The sequence below is a fragment of the Lactuca virosa genome, chromosome 9, assembly GCF_052849685.1.
Source record: "Lactuca virosa cultivar CGN04683 chromosome 9, Lactuca_virosa_CGN04683_v6, whole genome shotgun sequence".
NCBI classification, from domain to species: domain Eukaryota; kingdom Viridiplantae; phylum Streptophyta; class Magnoliopsida; order Asterales; family Asteraceae; genus Lactuca; species Lactuca virosa.
The window spans coordinates 56,552,321-56,567,024 of NC_136434.1; the positions used below are offsets into that span (position 1 = coordinate 56,552,321).

The 14,704-nt window shown below is 40.9% G+C and overlaps 1 long non-coding RNA gene across 1 annotated transcript; it reads left to right on the forward strand.

Annotated features, from left to right (window-relative positions):
* The first annotated feature begins 2,735 nt into the window (after positions 1-2,735).
* LOC145135744 (uncharacterized) lies at positions 2,736-3,881 on the forward strand. The gene is made up of 2 exons (XR_013720013.1): positions 2,736-3,405; positions 3,501-3,881. It is a non-coding gene; the product is annotated as an uncharacterized LOC145135744 (long non-coding RNA).
* Positions 3,882-14,704: the final 10,823 nt, after the last annotated feature.

Consider the following 14,704-nt stretch of genomic DNA (forward strand, 5'->3'; position numbering starts at 1 on the left):
ACAGTTATTAAACATACATTGAACAGTACAAATATAATTTTCTATTATAACCGAAATAGAAATTACATTGATAATGGCTATCACTAAATCGTGACACACGCCTAACAATCCGGCGTTTACAAAGATATAATATAACTAACGGAGAGTCTTCTGAGCGAACACTTCCGACCTGCTAAATAACCTGAGAATACATGCATTAAAATACATCAACAAAATTGTTGGTGAGTTTTACAGGTTTTGACACAGAGTATTTTTATAATCCAAAAGTGTTTGGTAAAATTTGGCTGGCTGACCACCTTTTATAAATATTTACTTTTCTATTAAAAAGTATAAAATAATTGAGTTATAAAAATGTGTTATGACTCATTTATTAATACCATTTGTTCAAATCCAAATGTACAAGAGTTGGAAAATACATATAAGTAATTCGGACTTATATCAAAGTGCATTTTTATATAAATATTTTGAATATCAAATTATATATAAAAATAGGAAATGGTACCCTTTGTGAGAACATAGAATAACCAACTTTACTCTTGAAACCTTATACAAGAATTTGTATCATTTATATGAAAAACTCATAAGTCTTGAATTTATGAACTTTGTAAAATCGTGTCGTGACAATAATTAAGTATTATCTGACTTAATTTGAAAACCGACACTTAACTGGTGGGGCAAACTCCTCCCACATAAATATTGTGTTTTATTATAAAAACAAATGGTTTATATAAATAACTCATTTTATGTAAGTTAATAAATCTTATCGAGTCGTGTCATGATATTAATTAAGTGTTTAACAACTTAATTTTTGGTATTGACACTTATCGCTTTGAGTCCCAAGCTATCCCACTAAATACAATTTCTTTCAACTAGAATGAGTGAACATAACCCCCGTATAAATCCAATATCGATTCTATACGGTAACGAAACAAAACTTGGATTTTATAATGAAATCATAACCGAACTCGTGACACTATACTTTATTAATGCACCGACACCATAATAAGGCATGCGTGCTAAAGTCATTCACCTCGTTGTAACACGTGGTAATGTTTCGATAATGCTAACGTCAGCGCCAAAATTCATCTCGTCAGATGTAGTTGTAGCTAGCAACTCCAGGCGGGCGTCGTACCGTATAAGATCAATAATATGACACTTACACCCAACGTTAGTCGTTCCCTCGAGGATTAACGGTTATATATTGGAGAGTTTCTACTAAGTATTGAGATCTTAGCTTTCGCGAAACCCAGAATAGTTTATAACGGAAACTCACACGTATTGGATATGGCATGCAGAATAGGTATGATAAACCTATAGAATAGGTATGATGAACCTATATCGAATATACAGAGTAGGTATGATGAACCTACATGGAATAGGTATGATGAACCTATACGGCTTACATGGAGTAGGTATGATGAACCTACACGGAATAGGTATGATGAACCTACATGGAGTAGGTATGATGAACCTACATTGAATAGGTATGATGAACCTATATCTTCCGTTCAAAATTCACTAGATATGTAAAATTATTCACCGTTTAGGAAAACGATAACTGAAATTCTTATAACTTCAAGGATTTATCATACTAGATACGGTTTCGATGTTGTATTAGCATAATAGCTAATTTTTGAATTTATCCAAGTTTGGATTGACCGTAAATCTACATTCCCCATATTTTATATAATTTATGCGAGAATAATTTTAATAGATTTAGTTTGGGATAAAGATAAAGTCTTTAAATACAATACTCGACAAGTATTTATTTCGTAAATAACGACTCGTAAGCTCTGAAGTCGATCATGTTATTTATTGTGATAAGAATAAATAACTTAGTATAATGAAGTTATGTTGTTATAATTAATATAAAAATATATTAATAACTTCTCAATTCATTTTTACATAACCTTATATATATATTAAAAGTTAAATCTTATAATTTTAACTAATAATTATATAATCTCATGAATTTAATCTTCCATCAATTATGGAAATATACTTTCATTTTATACACGGATAATAGTTTTGGTCATTATTATATCGTTCCATGCTTCCATGAGATACTTTATCTTATACATGTAAAGTCATCATTTTTGTGACTCATAATATCCACTTGTATAATTATAGCAATATACTTTCAACCTTGTGATTTTTCTTAATAATTATATTTATATTTCACATAAAGTATAATTATATCAACTTATAACAATCTATTTTAACTTAATAGATTTGCTAGTGATTTATCACATCTTTAGACTGCTATTTCATAAACGTTTGACCAATAATCAAGTAAGATGTTATTTTGTATATAAAACTTGAAAATCATCAAACTTTAATAGACACGCATATATTCTCCCCCAAATATTAAACCCGTAAAAGAGGGGCCGTAGAAACTCACATTCGAAGCATGATCTCGATCCCAGTTCGCGTTTTGGTGAAGCTTCACGTGAGAAATCGCAACGTAACCATTCTTGGACTTTCAAATGTTTCCGGGTCTATTTGGTAATGTTTTAAACTAAGAGGACTTGTTTTTAAATATTTTATATTTAGAAGAAAAAGGCTATTTTGTAAATTATTTTACTCAAGGGACTAAATCTGTAATAAATGATATCTAGAAGGGACCATTTTTGTAAAGTCCAAGTCACATGAGACTTGGTTTAATAGGATTTTCAATTCAGGGACTGATTTAAATTTTAAGGTCATAAGGGAGGGACTGTTTTTGACAACTGGTACCAAATTTCGGGCAAAAGGACTTGACGCGGCAATCCTCTTCATTCGTTCATCCAGTCGAGTCAAAGAAACGGGGAAAAGATCGAGCGATCGAATCAGTGGGGGGTGAAGGGTCCGATCTCCGGCGACGATCGAGTAAATCACATGTAGGGGCGCCGGCCGATGGCGATCGCCGGCGTCTTCTTCCTCTTCTGGTTCGATTGGTAGCAAACATGAAAAGGGGAATGATTGGGGTTTCTGTGATGGTGCTCGACGAATCGAAGGTAAGGGCTGCGAAGATCGATTGAAGGAGATGGCGAGTTTGCTTTCCGGCGAACCCTTCTCGTTCCTAGCAGCTCGTCACCGGAAGCAATCCGTCAGAAGAGCGACAACATCATCAGTCGCGTGAATACGGATTCAACAGTTTCGATTGGCGGGAGGAAAGGAAGAGGATGGTGGGTTTGGGTGGTGCTTCATCGACCGGAGGGGAGAAGAGGCTCCGATGGCCATTCAGATTCCTCCTTCGTGATTTCATCGTCTCCAGTCAAAGATCGAGGAAAGTGAGGCAGCAACAATAACGAATGAAGACCCAGGAAGAAACGGTTACAGAGGTGGGATGGCGGCGATGGTGCCTTGGCTCGCCGGCAGTCGTCTTCGATGGAGGATGTCCCCGACGGACTGCTTTGACCTCCGGTAAGTAGTAATTGTCGATACTTGAGGTGTTTGTCTGGTTTGTTTGATAGGTACCAAGGATGAACTTTGATGTTTGGGTTTTGGTGTTTAATCAGGGAATGGAAGCAAGGATTCACTTTGTTGTGAATTTGATGTTTGATATGAAAAGGAACAAAGAAGAACAAAGGGGGTATGAATTCTGATGGCCGGAAAACTCCAATTCCGGTGGTTCTTCTTCCACCCTGAGAGAGAGATGGAGAGAATGGAGTGAGTCTGTGAATGATTGAGGATATTTTTGTGTGATCAAAAATAAGATTTTTAGAAGACTTTTGTGGTACTTTGTGATCTTACAGGAGATTTAGAGTACAATGTCCAATTGGTTCAAGATTTGATACATGTGCAATTGGGATGATCATTTGTGTGAGTGTGTAACAAGTGAGGATCGAGAATGAATGGGAAAAGAAGCTGGACATTTTCATGTACCAATAGATCTTTTATTACACCTCTCAAGTATTCTTTGCTTTTCTAATGTTATACATATATACATGTGTATTTATATATATATTATAGATAACAATACTTTTATACTCATAATGTATACATACAAACTTCATTAATTTGATATTTATACATGTGATGGTATTTTGGTAACAATAATACATCCATACTCTCAGATATAATTGATGCAAAAATTTATTTTTAAGGTCACAATTAATTCAAAATTTTGGCGGTTTTTGATTCGATCTTCAACGATGGATGGTTTGATTAGATTAAGATGTTCCAAAAGAATTTATAAATATGATATATTTAATATACATTATAAACTTAAAATTACACACGATTGGTCAATAATACATAGCGGTTTGCGGTGGTTTGACCGTCGAACTCAGACCAATTTTTACCAATTGTTATATTATCCTAGTGATATTCATTCTTTAAACTTCATAGATGTTATTGATTCATGTACTAATGATTGTTTTGAGTTGTCAAGCCAAGATGTGCTAACCACCATCTTGAGCAAGCATTTTGATGAAGCAGAGATCAAGAATCTGGTTGATAAGTATATGTTGGAGGATGAGTTGATTGAAGCAATCAACTCCTTGGAAAAATCACAACCTTTGAGAGTTGAACCACCCCGCATGAAGCTCAAAAATCCCGATCTGGAACTCCTTCCATCCATAGTACACCCACCGAGTCTTGATTTGAAGACTCTTCCGGACCATCTCAAGTATGTCTATCTTGGAGAGGAAGAGACATTACCGGTGATAATTTCAACCAAGCTAGCAAAGGAAGAAGAAAAAGAGTTGGTTGGAATTTTGAAAAAGTACAAGGAGGCTATTGGTTGGACCATTGCGGACATAAAGGGGTTGAGTCCATCATTATGCATGCATAAAATATTGATGGAAGAAGACTTTAAGCCAACCCGCGAAGCCCAAAGGAGATTGAATCCACCTATGATGGAGGTGGTTAAAAAAGAGATCATGAAGCTCTTGGATGCAGGTGTAATCTACCCCATTTCTGATAGTAAGTGGGTAAGTCCCGTGCAAGTTGTCCCGAAAAAAGTCGGAGTCACCATTGTCAAAAACTCCGAGGGGGAATTGGTACCCACCCGTGTGCAAAACAGGTGGAGAGTTTGTATCGATTATAGGAAGTTGAATGCTTCCACCCGCAAAGACCACTTCCCTTTGCCATTCATCGATCAGATGTTAGAACGATGGCCGGGAAATCCCACTATTGCTGCCTTGATGGTCTTTCTGGTTTTCACCAAATTCCGGTTGCCCCGGAAGACCAAGAGAAAACCACATTCACATATCCCTTCGACACCTTTGCGCATAGACGCATGCCCTTCGGCTTGTGCAATGCACCCGCGGCCTTCCAAAGATGTATGGTGAGCATATTTTCAGAATATGTCGAAAATATCGTAGAGGTTTTCATTGACGATTTTACTGTTTATGGAAATTCTTTTAATGAATGTTTGCAAAATCTCACCAAAATCTTACAAAGGTGCATTGACATGAACTTAGTCCTTAATTATGAAAAATGTCATATTATGGTTGACAAGGGCTTGATACTTGGACATGTGGTGTCACAAAAAGGTTTAGAAGTTGACAAGGCCAAAACAGATGTTATTAAGAGCTTACCATACCCGACAAATGTTCGGGAAATGCGTTCTTTTCTTGGCCATGCAGGTTTCTATCGGCGGTTTATAAAGGATTTTTCCAAGATCACGGTGTCGATGTGTCAACTTCTACAAAAGGAGGCCGATTTTGAGTTTGGTGATGCATGTAAAAGTGCATTTGATCGCTTGAAGGATTTGTTGACATCCGCCCCCATCATCCAACCGCCAAATTGGGATCTTCCATTCGAGATCATGTGCGATGCTAGCAACACCGCGGTCGGGGCAGTTTTGGGACAAAAGGTGGACCGAGCCCACCATGTCATCTACTATGCATCCAAGACTTTGGATAGTGCACAAAGCAACTACACCACAACAGAAAAAGAGTTGCTTGCTATTGTGTTTGCACTAGAGAAATTCCGGCAATACCTCCTTGGAACTAAAGTGATCATATATTCGGACCATGCAGCCATAAAGCACTTACTTACAAAGAAAGATTCGAAGCCGAGGTTAATACGGTGGATGCTGCTTTTGCAAGAGTTCGATATTGAGATCAAAGATAAAAGCGGGAAAGAGAACCTAGTCGCCGATCATTTGAGTCGAATAGTCCAACCCGAAGATGCGAATCCCATTCATGACGCATTCCCAGACGAGTACTTGTTTGCTATCCAAACACCACCTTGGTATGCGGATATATGCAACTTCATGGTCACGGGAAAATTCCCACCCGATCTCACGAGGTCACAGAGAGATAAGATCAAGAAAGATGCAAGAAGGTACATTTGGGATGAGCCGTACCTTTGGAAACATTGTGCAGATCAGGTAATAAGAAGATGTGTTGAAGAACATGAGGTACAATCTATCCTCAACTTTTGTCATAGTTATGCTTGCGGAGGGCATTTTGGTCCTCAAAGAACTGCCCGGAAAATTTTAGACTGTGGATTTTATTGGCCTCGACTCTTTCATGACTCTTACACTTTCTGTAAAAGTTGTGAGAGATGTCAAATGACAGGTTGTTTGAGTTCCCGAAACCAAATGCCCTTGACCCCTATCTTGGTTTGTGAAATATTTGATATATGGGGTATTGATTTTATGGGTCCTTTTCCTTCATCTTTTGGGAATTTATACATCCTTTTAGCTGTTGACTATGTTTCCAAATGGGTAGAGGCAAAGGCACCAAGAACTGATGATGCTAAAGTTGTTGTAGATTTTGTCAAGGCTAACATTTTATGTAGGTTTGGAACTCCAAAAGCCTTGATCAATGACAGAGGCACACACTTCTGCAACAAAACTCTTGGATCGGTTCTCAAGAAGTATGGAGTCCAACATCGGGTGTCCACAACTTATCACCCGCAAACAAATGGACAAGCTGAAGTGTCAAACAGAGAAATCAAGTCCATACTTGAGAAAACAGTGAACACAAACCGCAAAGATTGGAGTTTGAGATTAGATGATGCTCTTTGGGCATACCGCACTGCATATAAAACTCCAATTGGGATGTCACCTTACAGACTCGTGTTTGGCAAAGCTTGTCACCTCCCTGTTGAACTGGAACACAAAGCTTTCTGGGCTATCAAAAAGCTAAACATGAAGATTGATGAAGCGGGTGTTCACCGAAAGCTAGAGATTCAAGAGTTGGAGGAAATAAGAAATGAAGCATTCGAGAGTTCACGCATCTACAAAGATAAGACCAAAGCATTCCATGATAAGTACCTCTCCCGTAAGACCTTTGAGATTGGTCTAAAGGTATTACTCTATGACTCTCGACTCAAATGGTTTTCCGGTAAGCTACGGTCCCGGTGGGTGGGTCCGTTCATTGTTACTAATGTATTTGATCATGGTGCAGTTGAGATTAAGAGTAACAAAACTGGAAAAGTGTTCAAAGTTAATGGCCACAGGTTAAAGGTTTTCTATGAAGGTTTCCAAGAGAAAGATATGGAGGTTGATAGCTTGGAACGCCCGGACTACATTGAGTGAATCTAAAGGGCAAAGTCGAGCCAACGACTAAAACAAGGGCAGCTTACCGGGAGGCAACCCGGGGGTATTTCTGTCTTTTCTTTAAAAGCAATTTCCATTTCTTTGAGTTTTTGGTTTTCAATGTTCCAAATGCATTTAAACATGATTTAAAATCACCAAACGGACCTTGGGATGCAAAAACATTTCATTTGAATGAGAGGGAAAATTTTTGGTTCAAAAAGTGGAAGTGGCAATCAGAGGAGTACACGGCCCGTGTTCCTTTTGCCTTATAATGAACACGAGCCGTGTTCATCAAAGGGCAAACAACTCCGGAGTCAGAGGCGAACACGGCCCGTGTTCCTCTTGCCTTATAATGAACACAGGTCGTGTTCATGCATATCTCAGGAATCCTGACCCCAACACGGGCCGTGTTAATTTGGCCTGTGGGAACACAGGCCGTGTTCGCGCAGCAGAGCTTGTGGGTTTTAATGCTAAAAATCAGGATTTTTACCTCATTCTTCCACACACTCATTCCAAAACAGCACCTTTCCCCTAAGAAAACCCCAAGGTCCGATTTTCATCAAAAACCTCTTGATTCTTCATGATTTTGGCTTAAATCTCCAAAAAGGTTTGATTTTCATCTTCCCCACTTCATCTCCTACATCTAATACACCATCTTATTGCATTTTCATGGTGGATTTGGGGGTTTTGACAAACCCTAGGTCCGAAAATTTCTCAAAATTTTGGTGTTTTGTGCTTAATTCTTCATGTAGGCAAGCTTGGGGAGGTTGAAGAAGGTCGTTCTCACCAACAACAACACCTTTCCACTAACGATTCGGTACATTCTTTCCTATTCTTCACTTGTGGAATTTGTGTTCTTAAGGTCAAATTGCATGTATCTGTTGCCATTTTGGACTTGACAATAACTTGGAGATCATTCAAAACTGAGTTTCCCGCGAATTTTTGTTGGCCAAACTTCGGTTGACTGGACCCGTCAACAGTTGACTTTTTGACCCGTTGACCAGTTGACTTTTTGACTTTACCCCAAATTTTGCATATGGAAGGTGAGAGTTCTAAACGACCTCGACACACCAAATCGTCGGCCCGCCGTCGTAGGTCCTTGTCACCCCCACCTTCATCTCCACCCAATCCGGCACATTGTGGTGTGGTTTGTCGTGGCCCAATTCAAGCCGCCAAACTTGAGGCCTTTCTCCAAAGTGCACACTACCCAACAATTTGCGCATGTGTCATCTCTCCGTGAGTTGTACATCTACAACCAAGTCCACACACTGTTCCGGAACATTGGATGGCAGGGGTTGTTAAAGGTCCACGAACTCAGCTATAAAGTTCCAACTGCTGAGTTCTTATCTTCATTTGATTTGGACCACGGTGTCCTGAGCTTCCGGCTTATGAATCAAGATCATGCCTTGTCCCTAGACCAAATCAATGCCATAGTTGGGGCCCCCACAGAACACACATTTGGCCCCAATGACCCAATCCTAGGATACAGTGATCTTATGTGGTGGACCGACCTTACGCGTCAGCTTCCCTATGTCTCAAGTTCTGCTAAGGCCTCATCTCTCATCCACCCTGTGATGAAAGTGACCCATAGGATCCTTGCTTCACTTGTCGTCCCTAGAGAAGAAAGAAGCACGATTAGCGCCCTTGAGCTCAAAATACTCTATGTGATGGCCCACCTGGACGATAATCTCATTCCTCACTATGGCTCATTCCTTTGTAACAAACTCACCCGCCTCAGCACATCACGGTCCGGCAAAATATCTTGTGGTGGCATTGTCAGTTTATTGGCCAAAAGTGCTCCAGTCCGGGCCCCATACCCCGGAACTCACCAACCCCTGCCCGGTGAGACCTACCTGACCACGGGAGTTCTTGAGTCTATGAGAATGTTTCGGGCGGAGGACGGGAACCATAATTGGACCGTGGGTCAAAACCACGATCCAAGGCTCCTCATCACCCCGGAGAACCAGGACATCCTTGCCCTCAGGCGTCCTAACAATTTCACCGACTGGCAAATCAAGCCATATCTCTTCCCCGAAACCTTCTCCGAAGAGGAAGAGGAGGAAGGTGAGGAGAGTGACGGGGCGGCACCACAAATCTCCCCTCCCATGGGTGGTGCTAGCTCATCTCATCATGCTGGACACCCATCATATCACCAACAATATTTGGATCAATTACAATCGATCCATACCCGCCTCGACACTTACCATCAAGATGTCACGAACCTAACCCAAAGTTTTTCCGCCTTCACCACTCAATATGCTCGAGATCAAGAGGGTCAACGCAAACATGAGGAGGACTTTTGGGCTTGGACCCGAAATCCCAGCTACTATCCTCCTCGTCCTCCGCAATAGGTTGTTCCGCCCTCTCCAAGCATCGAGGACGATGCTTATATTTAAGTTTGGGGAGGGGTAGAGTTGTACATTAGGTGCATTTTCATGTTGCATCTTCATGTTCACATCCATATTCATGCATGCATTGTTTTAAAAAAAAATAAAAATAAAAATAAAAAAATAAAATAAATAAAATAAAATAAAATTTACCTCTTATTTTCATTTTCCTTGCATTCTGCATTTATAAAACCCAAAAATATTTTTCTTTTCTTTCCTCAAGTTTTTGCATTCCATCATTTTCATGCACCATCACAAAAAAAAAAAAGAAAAACTTTATACGAGATGATGACACTCTTTACATACGATAGCTCCATGAAGTGGGAAAACGAGAAATCAAATGAAAAAAAATTCTGAGGCGACCGGATAGTTGACGGAAGTGTAGATCAGCTATCATAACTAGGGGACCCAAACACCGTAATTCGAGACCCCAACCTTAGATAATAAAAAAAATGGAATACTGAAACGTTTTTGTGGGCGGTAATAACAGCTTTAAGATGATTTGCTTCTGAATGTTTAAAAAAAATCTTTATCGGCAACTCTGGACCCACAGAACACGGACCTATTTGTTGACACGCGTTACCCTCGCGGTGACAAAGAGCTTAAGTATCAGATCCACACAGTCAAGAAAGAAGAAAGGGTACAACTGTCACATCCAGTACCCCAATCAGAATTTCAAGTGTCAAAACGAATAAACTTTCAGAAAGTCAAAAGTTGATTGAAGAATTCAAAGCTCAAAATGAAGATACAAATCCAAGTTCAATCAAAATCAAAAGCCGCCTCAAAGTCAAATCTGGCGAATGAAGAACTGTGTGATATGATACTTGTGGCTCTCGAAAAAGTGAAAACATAGGAGTTGGGCCCCTTCGGGTGGGCTCACTGTTTCAGCGAAAGCTGATTCGCCGTGACGGGTTCTTAAGGATGCGTCGATTCTGATTCTTGGCCATCTAGTCTTAAAGACATGAGATCCGGATTGTGTTATTTTCGCCCATAAAGCTAATTAAGGTATGAAGTTTAAATAAAACTATGGTTGGATTATTGGGTTACACCGTTTAGGGTCTTCCTCACTTTGGGAGTCTGTGATATGTGGAAGGTAGCAGGATGGTCGCTTAGGTATTAATGATTGGAGCCCCATTGATGCAAGGTCTGATCGTATATGTCCATATTTATAAAAATAAATAAAAAAGATTACTTGTGTTCTTAAATTTTTCTTTGGTTCATTTTTGTTACTTAAGTATCCTTTGTACATATGTTTCTTTTTCATGGTTTTCATTGCATGCATTCATTCCTAGCCTTTAGGATCTTTCTGTCCCTTTTTGTCCTATGTTTCTTTTTGTCATCTAGAAATCGTCCAGTTTCGTCTGATTCTTGTTCTTCCTTGAGGACAAGAAAGGTTTAAGCTTGGGGAGATTTGTTAGGTGCATTTTGTGCACCCCTTTTGCACACTTTTTAGTCCCATTTCATGCATCTATTTAGCATAATTGTTCTTCCTTTTTCTTGCTTTTCATCATATTCATGTTAGTCTCTAGAACAACCTTATTTGCACACTTTCATGTCTTTTTCAGGTAAACCGGAGCTTGGAATGCGCTTTGGGACGTGCCGGGAAGCATTGGCAAAGATTTCGGGATGATCGGGGGAAGAACGAAAAAGTTGAAAAAAAACAAGTAGGGAGTCGGAGTCAGAAGGGTACACGGGCCGTGTTGGATTTACACTGCAAAATCAACACGGGCCGTGTTGACCAAAAGGAAAGTTGTTGACCAAGCTGAACACGGGTCGTGTCCTTTTTGCCCTATGCTGAACACGGGCCGTGTTCGACCCAAGAAAACTAACTTTTCGCAGTTTTTCTATTTTTCATATTACGGGAAATTGGGTCATTTGGGGACACACACAACATATCAGAGCATATTTTGAGAAGGGAATTCGAAGGTTATTGCAAGGGATTGATCAATAATCATCTGGAAACATTATTTCTAGCATTTTGTAAGTTGTAATCACAGATTATTTCCATCTTTTATTCTTGTGATTTGTTCTTAGTCATGTGTGGCTAAGAAACCCTAGTTTCTAGTTCTTGTTCAAAACATGTTGATTGCTTGACTTGAAGCATATGATTTGATGTTTGATTTGTGATTCTATTCTAGTGATTATGTTCTTGTTTAAACTAGAATCCTTAAATTTGATTTGTGTTTGATTGGCCACTTTCATGAATTGAATTTTTGTGTAGTTAATTAACTTTTAGGGCACCTAATCATTTTATAAAATTAATGGTTGGTAACAAACAATAGGTTTTCTTATTGTAGAACATTTATCACATGTTTTCACACTTCCGAGCGTATGAGAAGAATTGAACATTGTTGGGAAGCTTGTACAAAACTTAATTCAGTTTTTCAATACAATCTAAGAGCGTGTTTAGGTTGAATTAGTAAAGCTAGGTCTGGTCAAAGAGCGTGTTTTGGTTAGATAATTTGGCAAGCGAGAGGTATTAGATCGTGTTAATATCTTTCAGTACCAACTTAGAATAGTAATTACAAATTACATCAAGTCATAATCAGGTTAAATGACAACATTGAGAACTAGAACTGGAAGCACTTTTACAGCTTGTTTACAAATCTATTTCATTTTTTGCATGTTTCAAAGTTGATTGTTATTTTCATTATTTGACCTTTACAAACAAATCCCCCTTTATGACCAAAGTACCTTGTGCAAAGAGGTATAGACTTTTATCCCGTGTCTCTGTGGTTCGACCCTGCTTGCCTTGTACTACCTTTTTAGTGCATTAAAGCAGTGTATTTAGAGTCTGTTGTACCCCTTTATTTGTTGGGTTTGACATGCCTAACATGACACCACCGAGATAGGCACTCCATGACGTGCCATTACTTCTCGCACATAAATCTCGGCCAGCTTCTCGGCCGAAATGCTCTCCTGGATTGGTATAAAATGGGCGCTCTTGGTCAATCGATCCACGATGACCCATATCGAATCAACCCCTCGTGCGGTCCTGGGAAGCTTAGTAATGAAATCCATGGTGATATCCTCCCATTTCCACACGAGAATATCTAACGGTTGCATCTTGTCGTGGGGTCTCTAGTGCTCTGCCTTGACCTTCCTGCAGGTCAGGCACCTCTCCACGTACCAAGCTACGTCCCGCTTCATGCAGGGCCACCAGTAATCGGGTCGAAGATCTCTGTACATCTTCATCGCCCCTGGGTGGATGGAGAACCGAGACTTGTGGGCCTCATCCATCAACACCTGCCGTGCTCCGCCCCAGTACGGTACCCAGACCCTCCCATGCAGGGTCAAAAATCCTAGACTGTCATAATCAAAGGAAGTTACTCGGCCCACGATCCTCTCACACTTCTGACGCTCCTCCTTCAGGCCCTCAGCCTGTGCCTCCCTAATCTGCTCCAGCAGTGGGGTAATCACTGTCATCCTCAGACATATATCTCTGATCGGGGCCGCTACCTCCTTGCGACTCGGTGCATCGGCCACTACGTTGGCCTTGCCTGGATGGTAAAGGATCTCACAGTCATAATCCTTTACCACTACTAACCACCGACGCCGCCTCATGTTCAGATTCGGCTGATCCATGAGGTACCTCAAGCTGTTGTGATCCGTGTAGATGGTACAACGGACCCCATAGAGGTAATGTCGCCAAATCTTGAGGGCGAACACCACTGCCCCCAGCTCTAAATCATGTGTCGGATAGTTAGCCTCGTGAGGCTTCAGTTGTCTCGAGGCATAAGCTATCACATGCCCTCGCTGCATCAACACTGCTCCCAAACCTGTGATCGAAGCGTCACAGTAGACTACAAGGTCATCCACTCCCTCTGGCAGGGTAAGAATCGGTGCCTCGCATAAACGCCGTCTGAGGGTCTAAAATGTTGCCTGCTGCTCCGGCCCCCAGCGAAACGCCACCGACTTCTTGGTCAGTCAGGTGAGCAGAACTGCTATCTTCGAGAAATCCTAGATAAATCTCCTGTAATACCCTGCCAAACCCTGGAAGCTCCGAATCTCGGATGGAGACTTCGGGACCTCCCACTGCATCACTGCCTCAATCTTGGTCGGATCAACTAATATACCCTTCTGGTTGACAAGGTGCCCTAGGAACTACATCTCGCGCAACCAGAACTCGCACTTGGAGAACTTTGCGAAAAGTCTCTCCCTCCTCAAGGTCTCAAGCACCTCCCTCAAGTGCTCCTCATGTTGCTCCTGAGTCTTGGAATACACCAAGATATCATCAATGAACACTATCACAGACCGATCCAGCATCGGCCTGCACACGCGGTTCATGAGGTCCATGAACGCGGCTGGAGCGTTGGTGAGCCCAAACGGCATCACCCCGAACTCATAATGACCATAGCGGGTCCTAAAAGCGGTCTTCTGCATATCCTCATCCCTGACCCGCATCTGGTGATATCCGGAGCGTAAATCAATCTTGGAAAACCAATATGCTCCCTGAAGCTGGTCAAACAGATCATCTATCCTTGGAAGTGGGTAACGGTTCTTCATCGTTACCTTGTTCAACTCCCGGTAATCTATAGACATACGGTGCGACCCGTCCTTCTTCCTCACGAACAGGATCGGGGCTCCCCATGGTGAACTACTTGGCCTGATAAATCCTTTGTCTAGCAGCTCCTGCAGCTGCATAGACAACTCCTGCATCTCGGGAGGAGCCAGCCGATACGGTGCCTTGGCTATCGGAGCCGCACCAGGAACCAGGTCAATCCTGAACTCAACCTGTCTCTCAGGAGGTATTCCAGGAAAATCCTCTGGAAATACATATGGGTACTCTCGTACTACCAGTACATCGACAACTGTCGCCTTACCCTTCTCCCTGGCATCC